Genomic DNA, 24,419 nt, shown 5'->3' on the forward strand with positions numbered 1-24,419 from the left:
ACGAAATTTGAATAGTGATCCTTTCCTCAACAATGGCTAACTTTGTGACATTCCTCTAAGCATTTGGTGCGACTAAGATTCTGAAAAAATCATCACAATTTTTAACACTAATTCTACTAAAGTTTAACATCAATAATAAACTTAACTCCAATATCTATTTTACTTATATTTTACATTCATTTTTATAACCCATTGATTTTGTTAATATTTAATAACCCATCGATATCGTTACTAGTTAGTAACATTATCGACAAATGAAACTTAACTCCAAAGAGTTATCTTGGTCGTATTTCAGAACACCTTTCATTACTTTGTTGGAAATTCTTTAGTCTTTTTAAACATTTTTGATATATGCCTGGTTTAGTTATTAAGTACAAAATTTGAATAGTGATCCTTTCCTCAACAATGGCTAACTTTGTGACGTTCCTCTAAGCATTTGGTGCGACAAAGATTCTGAAAGAATTATCATAATTTTTTACTCTAATTCTACTGAAGTTTAACACCAATAATAAACTTAACTCCAATATCTATTTTACTTATATTTTACATAAATTTTTATAACCCATTGACATTGTTATCAGTTAATAGCCCATCGATATCATTACTAGTTAGAAACATTATCGACAAATGAAACTTAACTCCAAGGAGTTATCTTGGTCGTATTTCAGAACACCTTTCATTACTTTGTTGGAAATTCTTTAGTCTTTTTAAATATTTTTGATATATGCCTGGTTTAATTATTAGGTACAAAATTTGAATAGTGATCCTTTCCTCAATAATGGCTAACATGTTGAAATTCTTGTAAGCATGAAATGGTGCGACTATGGTTCTGAGAAAATCATAATAATTTTTTACTCTAATTCTCCTAAAATAATACGAGAAAGATAAGTTTAGCATCAAAAATAAACCTTACTTTAACGTTTATTTTACTTATGTTCCACTTTTATTTATTTATATATAATTTTTAAAAAAAGAAATTCGTCGGTTTTAATGCATTTTTATGAAAAAACTATTTTCCTCCTTATTTAAAATAATGTGTTCAGAGTTTCGTTTAATTGATATAAGCTTATTAACTTACAATATATTTTTATTTAATTGAGATAATTAACATGCAAGATGTTTGGTTGAGGTTTAAAATGCGGATATTTTTCTGAAAACGGAATTTTTAAATAGAATTTGAAATATCTTCATTAAAGTGAAATATTTATTACACACGTTAATATGCTCTCCAAATTCATATTTGAAATAAACTGTAAGTAAATAACTAAAAAAAATTAAGGGCTGTTTGTTTAATTTTCTACATCCAATTACTTCTTTTGGAATTAAAAAACTGCTGCAATAATCTGAATAATCTGTTCTTTTTGAAAGAAAAAAAAAAGAATTAATGCTGAAATATCGTTCTGAACTCTCGTTGCAATCTCCCTTTATCCAGTTCGATAAAAGTTCATTATTATTTATAGTTTTAAAATATGTTTTAAATATAAATAAAAATAAACGAGAACCTACCATATCGATTTTGTGAAATTCTATCTGACAATAAGAATTGAAAACTAGAATTAACAAAAAGCAAATTTCTCTCCTTATTTTTTTAAATAGTTTTAAATGGCAAGTGAATTTAAGATCTTCTCTGCAGCCGCGTTATCGTTTGCTATTATTGTTTTTGTAAATTAAAAATTGTTAGGAATATTAAGATATTTTTTTGCAATAGATAGGTGATGTAGATCCATCAAAAAAATTAGTTTTAAGAAGGATTATGATATTATTTACCCTGCAGTTTATAAACGTTGAAAGTGGGCACGGAGTTTTTCTTTTCATGCTATGATAAACGCAGATGCGGGTTAGTTTTACAAAAAAAAAGTCCCTTACGAAGATGAGTTTGTGCCAATAACTGCTGAGGATATTACTGCTTTAAATCTTCTTAGAAGGTAAAAATTAAATAATATTAAAAAAAAATTCATTCGTCAAAAAAATGCTCTTTACGTCAAAAATCAGAGCATGTGGTATGAGAAGTATTAAAAATATATTTTTAAGCTGTTACTTTTCTATTGAACGCATCGGTTAGATTTTTATTAAATACTTGTATTATGTTAGTGCTGTAAAAATGAAACAAATATCAAAATTATGTATGTAAAAATATAGTGTTAAAAATATTACAATGAAAAATATTGTGTTTTAATTTCAAAAGTTTTTAGTTTATTTTAAATAAGTGTCCATAATTTAATTTTTTTTAGGATTTTTATAATCTCTTAAAAAATTTCTAAAATGTTTTAGGAATTTCCAATGGAATATATAGTTTGCAGAAAACATGCGAAAGGAAAATTTCGTAGAGAGAAGAAAGTCTTCTAAATTCCAACTTCATTTAAAGTTCGGTATGGGGTTAACCGTTTGATAATTATTCAACGCTATGATTAGACAAGTATTGTTTCGTAAATAATCCGTCGAAATAACGTACACATTCTAACATAGCATTAAGTGTTTTAGTGAAATACGTGATAATAAACTTTTTTTTACATATTGAGACATCATTTTACTATTTTTTACACATAGTTTTATCATTTTACGTAAATTTTACAATTACAAGTAAAATTAAAATGTTAAATATTCGCGTATTTTTGACGTTGTCATTGATGTTACTCTGTCTACTTGGGTAACTGAAGGTACTTACTCTGATACTTACATTTCTCACATAGAAAAAAAATGGTAAAACTACCGTACATGACATTTCTCTGGTAAAAACAACCATCATTCTGGTTAATGACTCCCAAATATACAGTATTCTAACCCTTGCCTCGAATAATTTTTCCGCTCATATGGTAATGGTTAACCGGAATTTCTGGTTTTTAAAATTATTGTTCTTATAATCACACATTTAATGAAAATTGCAAAATTGAATTCAACTAAATAAAGGGATTTTATACAATGCTCTTAAGTATCCATTTAAATTACCAAATTTTACCACACTTACCAAATTTAATCACATATTATTATAAGATATGTAATTGTTAATTCTACCAAAATCATCACCATAGCACTTCAGTAAAAATTACTGAGCTTTTTGGTGTTCCCATAGAGCCATTATGACGGTTAATTTTACCATATTCTGGTAGTTTAGACCGCACTTTTTTTCTTTGTGTGTCTCGTTGTCTGATGTAACTGCTAAAGTAGTAAATGTAAAATGAAAGTAATCTGAAGTGAAATCGTAGACTCATGATCAGTCATTGAATTTATGTTCAAGATAAACAATTTGTCTTTTGTTTGTATAATAAAAGCCTGTCTGCCTAGTCGGTCAATAAACTAGCTTCATGATGATGGTATAATCAAGACTAGCGATCTCTGACTTAATAATTGCCAGAGGCGGCAATTAACTTAATTATCTACATTGTTCTGATCAACGTATAGTTGGCAGTGAAAAACTTGAGCTGATTTGTACTAAATCCTTTTATCTTTTTGCGATTCGATAAATGAAAGTGTTTTTCTTCCTGAAAAAGTCCAGTCGCTTGAATTTACGGAACTGATTTAATGAGATGCCATTAATATTATTTGTTGATACTGTTCCTTTTTTATTTCTCTAAAACCAGATTTGAATTATTTCATTAGTTTACAAGGATTTAAATAAATTTTCAAGAATCATCGCCGTGGTTAATAAAACGTTAATTTTTTGAACATTTTTCGATGAATTAAATACTTTTAATAAACTTTTAATCGGGATTTCTTTTAAAGCATAATAATAAAAAATAATGGGGTAATTATAAAAAATATAAATATTTTGGTTTAAATATCATTTTTAGACTTAATAAGTTTGATGAAAAGTCGTCAGAATTGCGTTGATTGAATCCCTAAATACACACTATTTTTTGAAAAAGGGACCACAGTGCATTGAACTGTAGAATGAAAGAGTTAGGTTTACTTTTTTTTATTGCTATTTTTAAAATAAAATCCGATTATCATCTTTTTTTTTAAATTTAATTTATTCGACTCTCATGACAATATATTTTAAGTTGTGACTCTGTGTGAATAAGTCATTGGTCATTAGCGTTCACGTGACCTAAACGCTGTTCAACATTCAAATCTGAAAGTAAAAATCGTATGCTCTGCTAAAAAGTTTTACTATTATATTTTGAGAACTAAAACCCTAATATGACGATTATCGAACCATATAATTTTGCAAATTGATACTCGTACAGTTACATTATACTGTGCTTCAACTGGATTGGGAACATGGTTCATTTTAACACCGAATCAATGTTGTTGTCAACATTGATTGCTGAAAATTTGCACGATATTATGGTTCAATATTGAACCGATTTTCTTGAGAGTGTATAAAAACTTCACTTTCTCTGTATTTAGACAGTGTTAAATACTTTTTAAATTTTATTTATGTTCGTAAAATGTTTATTAATAATTTCATATTAACTAATTTTTAATCTTAACTTGTACAAAACGCGTGAAATTTTTAAACTCGTTTGGTATTTTTCATTATTTTTTTTCTGAGTTTGGCGTCCACAAAACTGCATTGAATTATGTGATCAAGTAGCGTTTTGCTGCACCTCATTTCTTTTCGACGGTAGATTTTTAGTTTTTTAAAAATGTTCCTCAAGTTGTAAGAAGAAACGGATTTTTAAAAATTTCAGATACCAGATAAGTAATACCAGAAGAGCATATTATCAGTGGTGATCGATTAAAAAGAAATACAGAAGAAATAAACCATACTGTCAATTTTACTTTGCTTAATTTTTTTTAAATATATATACTTAAATTTTCTGTTTACTTATTAAAGTAATATGAAATGTTTCTGTAATAAATGTTTTCCTGGCGTCTTTTTCTTGTTTTAAAAAAGCTAAAAATATAATACAAGTTTCATTTTCTTACAAGTTGAAAAGAAACAAAAAATTTTTTTCACTCTCAGATTTTACTGGAGGAATTTAATTAGATTCAGCAGCCGAGTAACAAGGAGCAAAACCTGCGCTCTCTTTAGAAATACTTCTGGTTCAGTTGCTTACGGTTCCATTCGTAATTGCCCCTTAAAGAACGGCGGCTTTTGAATTTGAACTCTCCAAGACGGATCTCACGCAGATTTTTGAATCCTAATTTTATTACGATATTTCTCTCTGATTCTACAATCGGTATAATTTATTTTTCATTTCAATTCAGCCCATTATAAGGCATATACAAAGAAAGCAATAAGAAAAGCCTGCTTACTCGACGAGTTTATTTTCTTTGAAAAGTTGAGACACAGAAAGAAGTGCATTTTTGTTATGTTATAGTCGAATGACTTTAACATTTCCAATTTCCACTTTAGTTTGCTGAAGCGTTGGCATATTTTGTGTTCTTTTTTTCTGAAATGATAATGACGTAACAATTCATCATATTTGTCTATTCTTCTTTAAATAAATGGAGCATAATAATTGAGATTGCTGCATTACTAAACATAACAATTTTAATCTCATCGTTACTATCTTAAAACCATTGTTGTGAAAAATTACGTAAACAGTTTTACTACGGAAGTCATGTGCTTTTACAATTCATTGCTTGCCTAAAACCTGTATAGCTAAAATGATTCTAACTACTTTAGAAATGTGACATATCCGAGTGCACTGTACCAAAACGGTATAAAGTACCGGCACTTTGGGTGTATAACCTGTAAAATCCATTTTTATCGTAAAATCCATTTTTATCGTAAAATATTACGCCGTAATTATTACAGTATTTATTAAATTACAGTGATTCATTTATTTCACAGTAATTGTTATTGTAAAAATTACTGTATGTCGGATTTTTTGTTTTGTAACATGTTCCAGTGAAAATGGATTTTGCAGTAAAAAGTACCTGCACCCAGAGTGCCGAAAATTTTATCGTAATTTGATCTGGAACTTTGGCCCGGGATTGGAGAATGATATATTGTAATAACTTAAGTTTGATTTTTGTTTGAAAAATATGCTCTAAATGAAAGCTATTATCTATTAAATGAGTATTTATAATTTTAGTTTTGACAGAATAAATGACAGGTTTTTATTCCAAAATTAAATTTATTTTTCAGTTATATTAATTATTTTAACTAATCAAATTCGCTTTGCTGAGAAATAAATTTTAATTAGGATTAAAAAAATTTTAATTACAGAAAAAATAATTCATATTATTATTAAATACAATAAAATTCTTTTCTGTTGAAATAAATTATCAATTTGAAGTGACTTTTCATTGCTTTCATTGTTATGCTTGCTTATGCACAACTTAAATAAAAATTCTTGTTTTTAAAATCAACGAGTTTTATTTTGCATGCGTGCTAAAATTTAAAAAAGTTCTTTATATTCATTGTTTAGTATAAATAATTACAAACTAACTTTAAAATATATAAAATAAAATATCTTAAGTACCAAAAAGAACTAAGATAAAAATTATTGTCATCTATTTAATCACCTTTAAAGAAATTACTTCAATATTTCAAGTTTTTTTAAAGCTTTAGATGAAAGTACATTCAAAACTCCCGAATAACCTCAATTGTTCTTAAAATATAATGAGTTACTGTATAACAATAAAACTCTAAAAACGTATGTAAAACTTTATAAACATTCAAAATTCAAAGCAATTTAAATTCTTTATTGTTCAAACCTAGAAGTTTAAGTGCCTTATTTTTAAAACATTACCCATTAAATACCAGTCACATTCCATTTTTTGCCATTTATTATTTAGCTAGAGTATGAAAATGACGTATTTTTAACTGATCTTTCAAAATCGTCCTGTACTTACTAAAGTTTAATGCCATTTCAAAGGCGCCGAATTGTCGAAATCACAAGTTTCTTGGGAAGAGAGGCAAGAAAGCAAGCGCTTTGAGGGAAAAAATGGAGAAGCTTTTAGCGTAAAAGGTCTTCAAATCCGATCGAAATTCTCACTAATAATGATTTCTTAATAATCTCCATCTTCGAAATGCCGCCGCTACAAAATGAAATAAATGGAATACTAAAGTGCTTTTTGTTTGCATTATCAAAGGATTGGAATAGATAAGGTGTGAACGAAAGATGATTTTTTTTTAAAAATTACACTGTATTTTTTGTATCTATCTTTCTTTTTTCGTGAAAACGGCTAATAAATTGTTAGAAAAAAATACATAAATTTTAAATTAAAATTTCTCAATTTGGCCAGGATATATATATATATATATAGTATAGAAACATATTAGAAATTGAAGAACGATAAATTTTGATGAAATAAACGTAAAGGTTATCTTTTGGACGCATTCCTTTACTAGAGACATTCCAAAATAAGGAATGCGTCCAGAAGATAACCTTTACTTTTATTTCATCAAAATTTATTTCATCAAAACAGTAATAATAGAGGCAGTTGTAACAATAAAATTAATATAAAGGTGTTGAAAGATGAAACATTGAGTTACTCACCTGATGAACGTATAACACTGGATTTATCTCCAAAATAGGAACGAAAATTTTTGAAAAAAAATTATTTTACAATTATTTATTATGAAATTACTTTAAAATTTGTATAATATTTCCAAAATATTTTAGAGTTAGAAAACCAATTATTTAAATTTTGATACCAAAGCACTTCAAGTTAATATACATTTATACATTATGAGAATTTGAGTTTTGAAGAAATTGATTAAAATGTGTCAAGAAAGATTTAAAATTTAAGAATTCGTTAACATTTAGCACTTTTATATTTTTACCAAACATTAATAATAATATGCTCTTACTATCGATTCTCTTGAATATTTCTATTAAAAAGCCACCAAAAAAACAATTTACAATTTATTTGTTTATATATATCATGAATAAAATTTTTTAAATGTTAAAACATTTTTAAATTTTTAAACAAAAAAGGAATTCACAAAAATAGATTGAAAAAAATTCTGAGAAATGAACAGAAATCTTAAATAACACTTCATTTTCAAAAGAGAAATCATAATACATTTAATTAAAGCTAAGGTTATTGTTTCAAATTTATTCTTGTAACAAACATCTTAATATTTTAAATTGCTTCAAAACTATATCTTTTACGTATTTTTTTCAGAAAACAAAATTTGAAACCCTTTTTTTCTCAAAATATACACTCTGAATATAAATCTTTGTTTTAAAATATAGCCTCTATTAATGATGTCTTCTCGGCTTACTGTGATAGAATAGATGCCAAAAAAGCTTTACCATCTAATATTTTGTGGTGAGGCAAAAATTTAGAACCCGTCAGCGTAAAATGTAGAGTTTTTCTTAGAGCTTATATTTCTCAACTTGTTATTCTGCCTTATTTGTATTCTTAAAAAGCTTTTAGCATTCAAGAATGAAGAATTACATGTTTAGTTTTTTTTTAACTAGCAATTTCTATCGGGTGTATAAGAATGTGATAAATGTATGAGTATTTTTCATATAATAAATAGTATTTTACGAAATCTGATTCCCATTTCGTATGCATGTAGTAGTCACTGCGCTTATAAAATGATGTGTGTGCCTTCTGAATTACAATAGAAATATTGATGTATGCGCGTGTAGTATTTTACGCAAAATAATCACGTTAGTATTTATATTTGCAGAGATAGTTAAATTCTCAAAAATTAAGAAGATAAAATGAAGATATTAAGGAAAAATAATTTCAGTCTATTTAGTAACTTAACATTAGTGTTATTTTGAAAACTTTTTACAGTTTCATGAAAATTAACTATTGGAATCTTTTTTTTTCTCTCGTTTGAAACTATAATAAAAAAGGTATTTTCTTTTAAAAAATATCTCTGCTTTTATTTATATTATACATGTATTGTGCGCAAAATAAAAAAAGGACCATCCCGAATAACTTTTAATCTAATAATCAGATCTTCCCGCTCTAGGACTCAATCTTAATGGTTCGAGGGGGCGACCTCAAGTATGATAATTAATTAGTGCAGGCGATATTTTAAGTTAGGAAATCAGACGCGAAAACGCAATTTCTCTAAATAAACATACCGTTTTTTTCCGCGACGGATTCAATTTATGACGTTCACAGTATAGTGTTGGAACCACAATCTGAGAATTATAGTCCTAAGAATTTGGTCAATGATCTAAGTTTGCACCACTTAATGTTAATTTTGCTTTATGTGTATTTTGCCATATTTCGCGAAGTTTTCTGGCTAAATGAAAAATTCTTGCACCGAATTATAAAATTCGTTTACCTAAAAACAATTTTATACAAAAAATAACTTTTAGTAATTATTTTTTTATTGTTTATTTAACAATAATAGAAAATTTATATAATTTGATTTATAAGGTATAATTTTTTTTCTCCATCATTTTAAAGAATGCTATTTTAAATAGCAAAATACAATATTTGAGTTTTATCAGTCGAATAAATCCTAAGAAATCGAATTTTAAAAACACGAAACTCTTTTATTATCGAATTTTAAAAACACGATTTCTCCGAAATTATTCGAACGATTTCAGTCAAACTTTTTATTTTGCCATCTAAAATAGCAATTTTTAAACTGTTGTAAAAAATTGTATGGCTTACAATTCAAATTCTTTTCGACCATTATGAAATAAAATAATAAAAATAATAAATATTTACTAAAACTTATATTTTGCATGGAATTCTCTTTTGATAAACGAATTTTGTAATTGTGTTCAGAAAATTTTTTACTTGTTTAATAAGTTCTCCAGATACGGGAAAATACGAAAAAAATGGAATTAACATTTTGGGGTCCACACTTTGGATCGCTCCCCTGACAAAATTATTGGGACCACTTAAAAAATAAAAAAAAACTTTGATTCTAATGAACTATTGATAACTTTTAGGCATTTACTTCAATTATTGGTGCACTTATTCTTGATTTCATCATTCTATCATTTACCTTTGTTTTTTTTTCTTTTGTCATACATTCAATTTTATTTAAACAACTCTTGAAGTTATTCCGCCCACTGTTAGATTTAAATCTGGTTAATTTTGTTTCCAATATTTGTAGAGATATTCCAGTTCTCGAAAATTTTTCAGTACGAAATGAAGATATTAAAAAAAAAAAATTAGTAAACTGTAAAAAAGTGAAATAAATCTGGCTAGTGTCATAAAATTTTAGTTTCTTTAGTTGAATAAGAGTATTTTAGTACATTATTTCGTTTAATCTATAATTATTATAATTTATAAATTTATAAAGAACTGATGCTATATAATTATAATTGTTAAAAAGTTAAGATGTTCCATTCAATCAGAAATTTTCTCTCTCTCTCTGTATATATATTAGACTGTTAAATTTGATTTACCACCAAAAAATCTAGAAAGAGTTGCACTGATCCCTTCTGACTTTTTATGCATATAGCAATCTTTAGCCTGTCTAATGATAGAATGATAATTCTGAGCTTCCAAACGTATTTTTAATGTTAATTGTGCTTTATAAAATTTAAAACGTTCCAATTAAAACGCATTGATAGTCAAAAAATGATATAAAAGAAAGTCATTACCTCACTTAAAGACGTGTTATCCTAACTCTCCAGTTCAAACTATTTCCAATCTATTTATAACTTAATCTGGAGATATTTTAAAAACTTATTGCTGTCTCATTGAATCTAACTTGCAAACATCCATTTTATTTATTTAATAAACTCAAACCCAACAATAATTTAAAACAAAGGCGAGCTATTTTAACCTGTCATACTTAACTTTATACGAAAACTATAATGTTTAACGTGTTACAAAATATTTAAAATGTTTTGACTGTGTAAAGCAATAGCTAATAATTTTATCAAAAAAGCCGTATTTTGTGCCTGGTATTATTTGGTATCAAAAAAATTCAATAGAGACATTTTATTCTTTTTATACCCTCAGGGAGAAGAAATTCTATAAACCGCGTGTTTTTTAAGCAAGTTTGAAGGAGTATTTCAAACTGTCAAAACATTTTCCCGACATTAACTTCTGTGACATTTTCAACTGCGCATGGATGCTTAAATTTGACCTGTTTTCAAAAATAAGGTCTGAAATCTTTAACTTTTTATACCTGTGTCACCAGGTGAAAATATTGTGAAATAAAAAAGTGTCTTACCATTGTTTTGCTTTTCATGTTAACTCAATTGTTGCGCTTTCTTGTCTATCGATGCAGCGCAATTCAGATATAAACTTCCCCTACGGGTGTCTTCTTTCCCATTCATGAAATACTTCAGTTAGAACAAATAAATTTCTTTCTAAGGAAAAGACAGCTTTGTTTCTTTTCTTGTGTTAAATTCGAAGTATCGAATTTACTTTATTGCATTTTCTTGATTGAAAGTTATTCCAGCAGTTTTACAATCAAATAAAGCTAAGTAAATCTACAATAGGTTATATTTTGAAATATATGTTATTCATTTGTTAAGTAAAGAAATGGTTATTGTGGAACTTTAATTCTAGGAATTTACGCGCAGTAAAAAAATATATATACATTTTGTTTTTCCCTCTCTTATGACAAATAAATGCTTATAAACAAAAAAAAAAAAAAATCCGGATGAAATTACGGTACAAAGTACAGGCACTCAAATCCATTTTTACCGGAATATGCTATGGCACAAAAAATCTGATATGCCATAGTTTTTACAGTAATAATTTCAGTAACATCTCTGAATATCTCTAATTAAATAAATATTACTATAAAAATTACGGTATAATATTTTACGGTAAAAATGGATTTTACGGATGATGTACCCAAAGTGCCGGTACTTTATACCGTAATTTCATAGTGTAGGGATTATTGAAAATTGTTTGATCTAGAACACTTGGATTTCATAATTTTAATTACGCATAATGAAAAAATGAGAATATTTTTTTCTGTCCTGAAAAGAAAACAATTTCATTTAGAAACCATCAAAATAGATGGAACTGGAACACCCTAATTAAATAATTTCGTTACTCAATAATTACGTGCAATGAAAAAATATTTCTAAACGTAAATTTCCTTCTCCCGATTTTCTTATTTTGGGACAAAAAGGAAAAGCGCCTATAGAGAACTTAACAATAGTTAGGATTGGATCGTTTTGATTAAATAACCTATAGTTACTTAATAATTGCATGTAATAAAAATATTTCTGATTGTATATTTTCTTTAACCTTTTTGTGACAAATAAAATCGTCTAGTGATTATTAAAAATAATTTAATTGAATATGTTTGTTTATTTTTTTAAGTAAGGCATGGGAGATTACTCAGGGAAAAATTCTTGCCCATTAACTATACGAGTCTTTGTTTCTGTTTTATTGTAAAAAAATAATAATTTAAATCTATTGAATTTACAACTTAATAAAATATTTTAAAAAATAATTTCTTTTCGAATTTCGAATACTCTATAATTTTATACATTTGTCACATGTTTATAAATTAACTAAATTAATTTGTGAAACTGAAACAATATGCTTTAAACTAACGAGCATTTTAAGGTAAACGAAAAACGGAATCATCTACGCTCTAAGCACTGAGGATTTTTTTCTTTTAAACCATATCTTAAATATGAAATTAATTTATATTATCATTATTTTGCACACATTCTATAAATTAGAAGACATTAACTTCGCACACGGAGAATCAAACTCTAGTAAAATTACCTTACTCCATAGTAGAGAAATTTCTGGTTAAAAAAAATATGCAATTTTGGTTAATAAAACCAAAATATGCGATGTTTAAACTATTCATCTAGTAATTTCTCGTTTATATGGTGACGGTTTAATGGAAATTTTGACTTTCAAAATTATAGTTCTTATTACCATACATTTAGTAAAATATACAAAACTGAAAAGTAAATTTAACCGAATATTATGTTATGTTCTAAGGCAGGGATGGCGAACCAATGGCACGCGTGCCATTTATGGCACACGACACAATATTTTGGGCACTCCACCGTTCACAATTGTTGTTACACTTTGAAGCATATGTAACAATTAAATTAAAATTCACAAAAAATAAACAAAATAATAAACAATATTAATAAAAAAATTAAAAATTAATGCTAAAAAACAATTAATAACCATAAAAAACAAGCTAACAATAAATAACTGGCAAAAAAAAATTAACAGTCCTGCTTCAACTCTACAACCTAATATAAGTTATTCGTCATCTAATCTGCAACAACAGAAGTCACACTGATGTTACTTGAAAGTTGAATTACGTGTATAACTGAGATATTGCAAAATGCATATTTTTTCATTGTAAATATAGAGTTTTGTAAATACACAAGTGGGCGACCTTTGTGCTAAAATACGAACTAAGGTAGACAACGTACGTTATTGCAACGTTGTCTACCTTAGTTCATAGAGTTTTGTGTCAATAGTATTTAGTATTATTATTTTCCCAATAATCACGAAGTCAAAATTTTTTGACGGCACGTCTATGACTTCATAAAGCAATTTTTTTAGAGAAAATGGCACGTTGGTGTACAAAGGTTCGCCACCCCTGTTCTAAGGTATCATGATAAAATTACGAAATTTTGCCACATTCACCAAATTTTTTAACATACTATTAAGGCATATTTTAATGTTAATTTTACCAAAATAATTTTCAAAGCGCTTCGATGAAAATTACCCGTCTTTTCGGTGTTCTCATAAAGCCAGAAACATGGTAAAAATTAATCATACTTTTGCCTTGTAATAATATAACTTAGTTTAGTTTCGCAAATGGCTGAAGTTTTTCAATGCATTTTTAAATTTGTGATAGGAAGAAACGTAAAAATGAGCTTCAAATCTTTTATTTCTGATATTAAATTTCATCTATTTCTCTCATATATTAAATATCGATGACTAAAAATTATTTAGTTTTATCTTTCAAATGCGTTGATCTATAAATCAAACCGTTATAAGATAATTGTTATTACGTTGAACGGGAAGTACAATTATCGCTTTTGATCTTTTGCGAACAAAGACTCATAATTCAGTCTGAATTATTCTTACATGAAGATTCATATTGGGGGTAGTATCCTTGGGAAAGTAAACCTTAATGGTTTCAGGCCCCCTTGTTTTGTGAATCGCTTATGAGAATTAAATCTTTTGTTATGTAGTCAACTCGTGATAACTGAACAAGTTCGTAATTTATATTATCCGTTCATAATTGTCTCAACAGGTGTAAGACTTAACATGAATAACAGTGGATTTGAATTGAGAATTTTGGGGGTTTGAAAAGCATAGTTTTTGAGAGTAAAATCGAATCATGAGGCGATTGTTTTAAAATCGCTTCGATTAATTTTCAGAGATTTTTGTGCACTCAAACAATAATCGAATTATTTCTGGGATTATTTTTTTGATATTTCTTTTTGCCATTTAATAGTATTCAGTAATTATCTGAAAATATAAGTTAGAAAGAATTTGATCTGAAATGAAAAAATTTTCATTAAAATTGAAAAAAGTCGCAATCACATACAATTATTTTTATATTTGAAATATCTTTCTTAGAAGTGTATTTTTCGAGATATTTTTTTCTTCATATTTTAGATTATACTTATTTCAATTTAAAAAGAAACAAAGTAATAAGTATTGAGTTTAAATAAATTAAACTAAAAATAACTAAAAAGTTAAAAAAAATTGATAAGGAATATTTCTTTCGCAGGATCAAAGATAGGGATAACTCTTGCAAAACCTGAAAATAATAAAATTTACTTCCACCAAATTGGGTCTGAAATTAAAAACCCTTGTATTCAGGGTGATCTTTTTGATTTACAACAATTTCACTTAGAATCGAAAATTTTCATAACAAATCCCACAAATTAATTTAATTATTTAGTTAGGGAACCTAAAAATTAAATTAGTTAAGTGAATAAATTTTTAGTAACCCATTAAGTCATTTTCCCCTATAAATAGATTTATATTTACGCAGTTACTATGAAACATATTTCTCAAAAAAAAGAAAAGGCTTTTCCGTTCATTGTTTCTTCTAACCACTCAATGTTTTTTTTTGCCCCATAAATTTAGTTGACAAATCACTATAATCTGTTCTATGTCAATGACGATACCATAATTTGGAAAACAACAGTAATTTTTTCTACTCTTAAGACTTCAAAATATTTTTTTGTTATAAATTCTAGCAATATTTATTTGACTGCAATGTATATTCCTTGTTTTATTCTTATGACGTATGAATTATTTAGTTAAGGAACCTTAAAATTAAGTTAGTTAAGTTAAAAAAATTTTAGTAACCCATTAAGTCATTTTCCCCTATAAATAGATTTACGCAGTTACTATGAAACATATTTCTCAAAAAAAGAAAAACAAGATTTTCTGTTCATTGTTTCTTCTAGCCACTCAATGTTTTTTTTTTTGCCTCATAAATTTAGTTGACAAATCACTATAATCTGTTCTATGTCAATGACGATACCATAATTTGAAAAACAACAGTAATTTTTTCTATTCTTAAGACTTTAAAATATTTTTTTGTTATAAATTCTAGCAATATTTATTTGACTGCCATGTATATTCCTTGTTTTATTCTTATGACGTATGAAGACATCGTTGTCAAATGCAATAAAAGCACTGGAAAGAAAACGTCGACTAACCTCATCCTCCAGTTTGTTGAAGATTGCCTTTTCCCAGATTTCAGAGTATAGGCAATTTGTAAAGAGACAGAGTATGTCAAATTTTCATCCAAACATTAAACCAAATATGAAGAGAAGGGGTTTATATGTATTGGAGGTGGGCAGATAGCCTATACTGACAGACTCATCAATACTGTTGTCGTTTCGTCATTTCTCATTGTAAGCAGTCACGATTGCCTGAAATTGAGTAGGAAATAGCTTTCAACTGAGATAAGTAATATAGATTGCTTCTGACTTTGACTCAATATCAACAGAAGAAAATGGATAAGATTTGTGAGTCAGTGTTAGATCATTAAATTGGACAAAAATTATTGAAAGCTAAGACTATTTTCTTATATTGTTCTGATTATTTTTGAGTTACTTAATAAAAATTACTCGCATTAGAAATCTTTCAGTTTATTGGAAATAATTATTTTATTTGTTTTTAACTAAGTATTATAGATTATTTCAGACATTGCCTGAACATCAGCACAAGGTATACTTGGATTAGAATTCTTTCTACAGTGAATTCGCGATAACTCGAATCTGATAGGACTGACGAAAAACTTCGACATATCGGAAGTTCGACTTACCGTTAGTTTCGGTTTTTGACTTTCAAAATATTGTCGGATTATTTAATTAAAGCTTATTAATTACAAATCTTCTAAATGCTTACAATATTTAAGATTATTATTCTGACAAGCCATTTACAATAAGACTATTTGAAGCACTTTATGATACCCTGGTCCATCGGCTGCAACTTTGCTGTTGTGTTTGACGGAAGAAACTGCAAGTTTACTGCTTTCAAATTAGGTAGATCACTATGCGCTGTGCATTTATCCATAAAGAGTTTCACTTTTCTTTTTTTAGCGAAGAATTTCCGAGCAAATTTTCTTACATAGTCTTCAAATAAAACTGATGTCATCCAAAACTTTTTGTTAGACTTGTAATCCATAGGACGCGTTTTAACATTCTTGAAACATCGGGGATTTCGGTATTTTCCGAAAACAAGTAAGGGCAATTTCTCTGTCCCAGACGCATTTCCTCCAACTAGGGCGGTCAAACGTTCCTTGCTCATTTTACCCCCTGAGTAGTTTTCATCCTTAAACATCATAGTCTTATTTGGAAGACATTTAAAAAATAAACCCATTTCATCAATATTGAAAACATCACTCATCCTTTTCACTGTATCCTCGAAGTAAATTTGGTAACGTTTCATTTAACCAATGTTCACATACTTCAAGAGGGACAGCTTTAGCTTCTCCATGAAGAGTGCGAAAGGCATTGTGTGTGTGTTGCAAGGTAAGGGGCAAGATATCAGCTCCTAGCTTTTTTTTCTTGCTTTAAAAGATCCAAAAAAAAATCGAGTTAAAGGGAGTAAAATTCGAGTAATCGAGAATAATTAACATGAAATTGAAGATAAAAAAGTCGGGACCTCATAAAAAAATCGAGTTATAGTAATATTCGAGTTATCGTACTTCGAGTTATAGCGAATTGACTGTATTTATTAGAATAATCACTTGCATTTGCTTTCAAGTGCGATATGTATTGTAGATTGCTACTGACAATGTCTGAATAAATGTTGTGTGCCAGTGTTAGATCATTAGATTGGACAAAAATTATTGAAAACAAAAATTGTTTTCTTATATTGTTCCGATTACTTTTTACTTCATTGATAAAACTCTGGAATTCTTTCAATTTAATTGTAATTACTTACCTTAACATGAAAATATTAACTGGAAAAATTGGATAAGATGTTGTGAGTCAGTGTTAGATCATTAAATTGGACAAAAAATTTTTTATACATAATACGATTGTTTTTGAGTTTATATCTAAAGCATACTATTATTAGAATACTTTCAATTTAATCAGAATTACTTAAATCAGCTTTCGACTTAGATACGCATTATAGATTGCTTCTGAAATTGTCTCAATATCAACCGACGAAAATAGATTAGATGTTGCTCGACTGTATTTAAGCAATATATTGTATAAAAAATATTCAAAGCAAAAAATACGTTTTCATATTTTATAATTCAGATAATTTTGAAATTTATTTATTAGCGAAACGTGTTTTATTCGAGCTTTTCAATTTAATTGAATTTATTTGAGTCAGTTATTCCAAATAGGGTGTGAATAAATTTTTATGAAATTGAGTTAGTAATTGTTTTCGTATAATTTTCGGTAGCGAAATCGGTTCGTGCTGAAAAAAATAAATATTGTTACAATTAAACACTTTCTTTAGTGGTTATTAATTTTTAATTATCAATTCTAATTTTATTATATAAAATAGATCTATTTATTTCATTTTTCTTGCATTTTAATTTCATTTAATTCACGAATTTTAATTAGCGAATAAATTGTAATTTACGTGAATGACAAAATAATGCATGATTAAAAATTAAGTTATGTTTCCACTTCAGCAAAAGAAGAGCGAAAAAATACTTGCTAAATTCAATAGATCTGTAAAATAACTAAATACAAAATTTCGAAATTTTAAAATAACATCACCATCTTTTTCATCGAAATGCGAGATACTGCATCCATACTGCAACTTCAATTCTAATTAAATGGTTATTATTATTATTTTTGCACGAATATTGGCGCCGCTGGCGAGAAAAGAGCAGGAAACAGCCTACCAATAACTGTGCTTTTTTCTTCCTTCTCGTTGTCGTCTAGACGTGCAGCTGAATAGTGAAATCGTGGAATGTTTACAATTTTTTTTTAAAATGAAATATTGCTTTTTGCTATCGTCTGCCATGCTAAAAATGTGATATACCAACTATAACTTAAGTTTTTATCTGAGGAACGAGCTTATGTAGAATATTCATCTATATATGTTTGATAGAATATATATCAATGCAAGTTTTGTAGAATATATATCAATACATGTTTTTTGGAATATATATCAATATATGCTTTAGAGAATATATATCAATATATAAACAATACGAGAAAAAATCAGATTGATGACGAAGTTGACCATTTGAAGTTAAAAAATTAGAATGGTACAAAATATCGTGTTATTTTCTTTTTCTTAATTAAGGTTTCTTTTGCTATTTTGCAACAATTCTGTATGAAAACATTTTATTTTTAATATGTAAGTATTTTTTAACTATCACGTTCAGTTTTATTTAACTGAATTGCTAGAAACTTTTTTTCTGATAAAGTAAAGTAAAAAAAAAAGTATATCTAGAAATATATTCTGAGAAAGAAATTTCGGTCTTAAATTATTCTGATACTGGTACTTTCTAAGCTAGAAACGTATGAAGCATTGAAGCTAAAATCAATTTGGTTTGGTTCAATAATCATTACAAGGTATCTTACAATATCGATTAAATTCGACGTCAAAAGATTAATCGATAAAGTCGATGAACGAAAATCATCCTCGGTTAATGACGTAATTAAAAAGCTTTCCCATGATAACGTCACAGGATTTCATTACGGCTTTTCCGAAAAGCTAATCAAGCATCTCCATTTTTGGTCCTTGAAATGTTGACGAAAATTGCTCAAAATTGTGAGAACTCAGTAAATGTAGAGTTCATTAAAGAAATGTCTCCGTGAGCTAAAACTAAATTTGATTAGTAACTCACTGCTGTTAGCAGTTTCTCCGAAATATTATCATATTAAATTTGCAAATTTACCTTAAGTCATTAAATATCACGTTAAAAGTTTTAAAAAAACAAGCTAGCACCATGCTTTTTTCTTTTCAGTTTCTTTTTAATTGTTAATAAAAAAGTGTTCCCGGATTTTTGATGTACAATTTTTTTAACAAAAATATTTAACTAAACTTATGTTTTTTTAAAAAAAAAAAATATTTTTAAAGATGATGTACACTTGCAGGGTTCCCGCGGTCCTTGAAAAATTGAAAAAGTGGTAGTAAATTTAGGGTGGAGCTACAATATATTTTTTTGTTTTAATATGCTTTTTCATCGTAAGGTGCTGAAATTTTCGTGAATATATATATATTTTTTTGAAAACATCTTTTAGTGGTGGCTACACAGAAATAAAAATGTCAAAATTTCTTTTATTTTTATTACCACTTTTTAAAATTCTCAAGGACCGTGGGAACCCTCACTTGTAGAAGTGCCATGTAAAAAATTTCAGATCAAATTACGGCATTAAATACTGGCTGTCAGAGTGCCGGTACTTTTTACTGTAAAATCCATTTTTACCGGAACATGTTATGGAAAAAAAAATTCTTAAATACCGAAATTTTTAAAGTAATGATTGCCTTAAAATCACTAAATCACTCTAATTAAATAAATATTACTATAAAAATCGTGCAATATTTTACTGTAAAAATAGATTTTGCGTATTATGCAACCTAAGTGCCTGTACTTTATACCATAATTTGATTTTTGATTAATCCCTGAATTTTTACTGCTTGCCAGCAAATGTAATGTTGATACTATTTGATAAGATGCATGCATTTATGTTGACTGACATGGCATTTTTTTATTTATATATAAACTAGAAATTACGTAACAATCTGCCTCTTTAGTAAATTTGTGTTGTATCATTATTATTTTTTAAAAATGCAAATTTGTCCTGTTTAGTGTCTTACAGGATTTTAAACATTCAACGACAAATTCAATTCCGTTTTTAAAAAAAATTTATTCCGAATATGAAATGATTAAATTCCATACCTATAAATCTGTATAGATTTCATTGATTCTCTATGGTGTAGTAATTCTGTATTGCAAGATTTCAATTTTAAAAATAATTTTCTTCTGTCAAGACAAAATGAGATTACGTCCCCAAGATTTGGGGGTTGAATCATAGAACTTGCAGCTGCTTCCTTTGCCTTCGTCAAACGACAAATGTGGAAAGCCCAGAGGCCTTGACCACTTTTTTCTTACTACATCAAAGTTTCTAACTGTAAATTGTATTCTAAAAAAATTTTTACGATACTATTAAAATTATTAACTGTTTATTTCAAATATAAACTGACCCGTCCGAATTTATTATGGTTTTTAATGTGATAATCATTGCTAATTGTATGGAATTACCAAGTGAACAATTACAAATTTGCTACGTACTGCTAAAATAAAAGTTTAATCAATCATTCATTAAATGGTATTTTACTTGTGTTTTAAAAAGCGATTTTTTTCCAATTCCTTTTTTTAAGAAGTTGTTTAGCAGATTGAGGAAGAAAATTTTTGAGATGAGTGTGCTGCTAATATGCATTTCATACAGAAATACGCATGGAGAATATTAAAGTGTTCCCAATAATCCTTGCCTTAAAAATATCCCATCTGTATAGTACAACTAGTTATTTTTTGCCCTATTTGAATACATTCTTTTTGCCATTTTCATAAATTACTAATAAAAATGTTTTCTTTCCATACAAATTATTTCCTTTAATGATCCTATATCATTTATATAATTCAACCGAGCAATTTTAATGAACGATAATCGCAGAAAGCATCCTTCATTTCTACGAATTCTTTAGATCACTTCGAATTCAACGAAATTTTATGTTTACTGAAGTCCTTTCTTTGAAACCGAATTGAAAGAAAGGCGAACCCTAACCAGGGTTAATTTTGTTTTGAGCTTCTTATCAATTCCTGACTTATATAGGATTCTTAATAGTTTATTCATGCATATAGCATGCAGGAGAAATTCTTGTTATTTGGATTAGTTCTCTCCTTGGTTACTTTTCTAGGGTTAAGTCAAGAATGGCGCTCTTTGCTATAATTCGATCGTTAGATCTGGAATTTCATTAACGTCAACTTCAAATAAGTAGCTACTGTGAAAATGATCATCCCGCATCTCGTATTAGTAATTAGATTAGAAGATTGTTGGCGTCCCAGCCCACACGTTGTCTCTCGGCCAGGGTCTTTGTTCCTTTGTTGTTCGCCAGCAGATTCGCAGAAGAGGGAAATGGTATCTGATAAATTATAACTTCATTTTACCCTTCTTGAGTAAGTGTAGGGATCTCTTCAATCAACTACCAAATAAGGAGTATTTCTTTACATGTGACGTAAAGGTAAAATAAGTAAAAAATAAAATTAACTGAGACACTTCTTTAAATGAAGATAATTTCGAGTTTCTTTTTTTTCAATATTTATGAACGTTGAATACATAAACCGTCAGCTATGATGTAAATTTTTACATTATTATTTATACTGTGATGTAAATTTTTATATTATGCTATTTTGTATAGTAATTACAAGCGTTTTTATTTATCCAAGTCTAATTTTTGACTACGAACTTTTATTCCTGCGACATTTTTTTCTAATTGTTTGTTTCTTTTTCATTAGTTTTGTCAACACATCAGTGTCTTGCTTTTTTCGTGTCTACGCGTAGTGTTAAAAAAATTTTATTTTGAATTTTCTGTTTGATTTGATTATTTTTTATAACTTAGACCGAAACAGCCTTTCGAGTTTCGTCCGTCTCAGATTTTTATCTCTGACTACACTGATGAATTTACATTTTCAAGAAATCACGCTACTTTCTGCTTGCTTTGCTTTTTTTTTCTTTTTTTTTTGCTGTCAAAATTAATTAAATACGTAATTCCGTATTTTTTCATCCTCTTATTGAAACTGATTAACAAAGAGCCGCGAAAGCTTATTAAAGCTTCAGCTTATTTCTTTTTCGATTTCAGATTGACCATTTATACCGCAAATATTACTAAGCACTAATAAATAAATATTGAGTAATAAGCACAAATAAATAGTTAAGGTCCTCAGTTGCTCAGGGAATAGAGAGCTTGCCTCTCATTGAGGTGACCCGGGTTTGAATCCAGTAATGACTGATCAATACGAATTCTGTTCCTGGCTCGCACCAATCACAGTGGTGACGTAAATTTTCCAAAATGGTTGGGGGAACGCGGTTAAAAAAGTTAAACTCCCTTTCCGTCGGGCTAACCGGGAGAGATTTTCGTGATTTTTCTGTCCATGTACCGCAAATGTGGGTTAGTATCATCAAAAAGTCCTCCGCGAAGTCTGGTTTGTCCCATTGTTTATGTTTGATCGTGGAGTTCCCTTGTCTTCTGGGTTGAATTCAAAATTACCAGGGTACAGAGTTGAACATTGAAAGTCGTAAACTCAAATTTGGATCGGTGTTCAACATTGGTTGTAAAATAAAATAAAATAAATAAGGAACATTAAGAGTTGGTAATTAATAGGCGTCCTTGGAATATACCGGAATCGTAATTAATCATACCTTCTTTTATTACCAGCTGAAAGATAAAACTATCTATTTTAATATAAATTCAATATCCTTAATTTCATTTCTATAGAATTTGAAACAGCATGTACTCCAAAAAAAAAATTATGAACGCATCTATATCATTAAGCGCCTAAATCTAAATACAATCTAAAATCCTGCATTCTAAATATCTTTATACTGTCAAATAATATTATTCTTTTATTTTTGAAAGAATAAGATTTGAATTCAACATTTTATCTGTTCGAAAATAATAAAAATTGATTTCTAAATTTCTTTAAAAGAATAAAGAGTAACCTGATTCTAAAGTACTTTATTATTTTGTATGGATTATTTACTCTATAAAATAGTCTATGTTGTTTGTTTTGTATAATAATTCCATTTATTTTTTTTTCAGGTGAGATATTAGGTCATCAGAAAATTTCTAACTTTACAAATCCTACTTTTTACATGTAAAAGTAAGTGTTATTTTATACGATTATTATAGTAGGACGTTTGAGTCCATTTTAGATATTGCGTGATATCAACTATTTTCTTTTATTTTAAATAAAAATATTTAAGTAGAAATAAAGTTTTTATTAGAAGAATTTCAAATTTCTGCTCCCATCATGAAGAAAGTATTAAACGGAATTGCTTTCTTTAGCAGTAATCTTGTTTCTTGTTCTTATTTTATTTAGTGAAATAAATATATATAGCTTAAGATAAGTGGAATAATAGTAAAGAATTGCTTATGGTAGATATATTACGAAGAAGAACTTTATTAAATGATGAATTTTATGCAGTTATTTCTTTAAAAAAATAACAGATATTATATATATTGAAATTTTTCGAAACGTTTTTTTTCTGGTATTTCGTTTTATTGTTCAGATTGTTTTTTTATTATATTTTTTGGTGCTTCAAGTTTAACGTAGTTTATTTTTGCTTGCTTTGTGTTACACTGTAAAAAATATCTTAAATTTTCAGAAAAAAACTGCCATCTGAAGTGCAGTTTAAAACCGTTTATTTCACATAAAAATACTGTTATTTTAACAAACAAACTCAGTTATTAATGAACTAAGTAACTAACTTCTTACTAACTAGATAATACTAGTACTAGATAACTAAGTCAGTCTCTTGATCGGTGTGAGCTGAGAACAAAATACGCATGACCATCCAATTCCGAGTAAGGTGATCCGGGATTCGAACCCGGGTCATCTTACTTGGATGCGAGTGCTCTGTTCTCTGAACCACAGCAGCTCATTTGCTAGGCTATAAACAAAATTTTAAACTGCCTTTATCTTAAAAGTGTTAGTTATTAAAATTATATTTATTTGTAAAAACGCATGACATTATATTCGCCCATTCTTATAAAAATGTCTGGCAATTTAACTTACCGCAAAATTATATCTGAAGACAGATAATAATCAGGTAGAGTATCAAATCGAATCGCAATTTTATTTATACCATGTTCAAATCCATAAAATAATTTCTGAAAAGTAAGACCAAGTATAGAAAGTAATTGTAAAAATATTTGAAAAAGTTGAAATCATTTTACGGTGAGCAAAACTCCATGGCAAAAACTAGATTTGAAATTTTTTCCGTTTTTCAGTTTTAATCCGTTTATGATGAGACTGAAAAAGCATCAAATAAACGAAGAAAGTCTTCGAAAACACGGGAATTTTTTGCAGCGCTCGTTTGGCGATTAAAAACATTAAAAAAAATCTGTAGTTAAACAGTTTTCTTTCTGTAAAAAAATGCGTTTTTTTCTGTAGAATTTATAATTAT

At 27.8% G+C, this 24,419-nt stretch overlaps 1 protein-coding gene across 6 annotated transcripts in view; it reads left to right on the forward strand.

Moving 5' to 3' along the window:
* LOC107448983 (FAT atypical cadherin kugelei) overlaps window positions 1-24,419 on the forward strand; it is a 638,818-nt gene that overhangs the window by 183,896 nt on the left and 430,503 nt on the right. For 2 of the 6 annotated variants that reach the window (XM_043040627.2, XM_071187807.1), the window contains one exon: window positions 23,053-23,113. The exons of the other annotated variants lie outside the window; for them this stretch is intronic. The gene's annotated coding sequence lies outside the window, so the exon portion shown is untranslated. The remainder of the gene's footprint in view (window positions 1-23,052; window positions 23,114-24,419) is intronic. 6 annotated transcript variants of the gene reach the window in all.

This window comes from Parasteatoda tepidariorum, chromosome X1 (assembly GCF_043381705.1).
Source record: "Parasteatoda tepidariorum isolate YZ-2023 chromosome X1, CAS_Ptep_4.0, whole genome shotgun sequence".
Classification (NCBI taxonomy): Eukaryota; Metazoa; Arthropoda; class Arachnida; order Araneae; family Theridiidae; genus Parasteatoda; species Parasteatoda tepidariorum.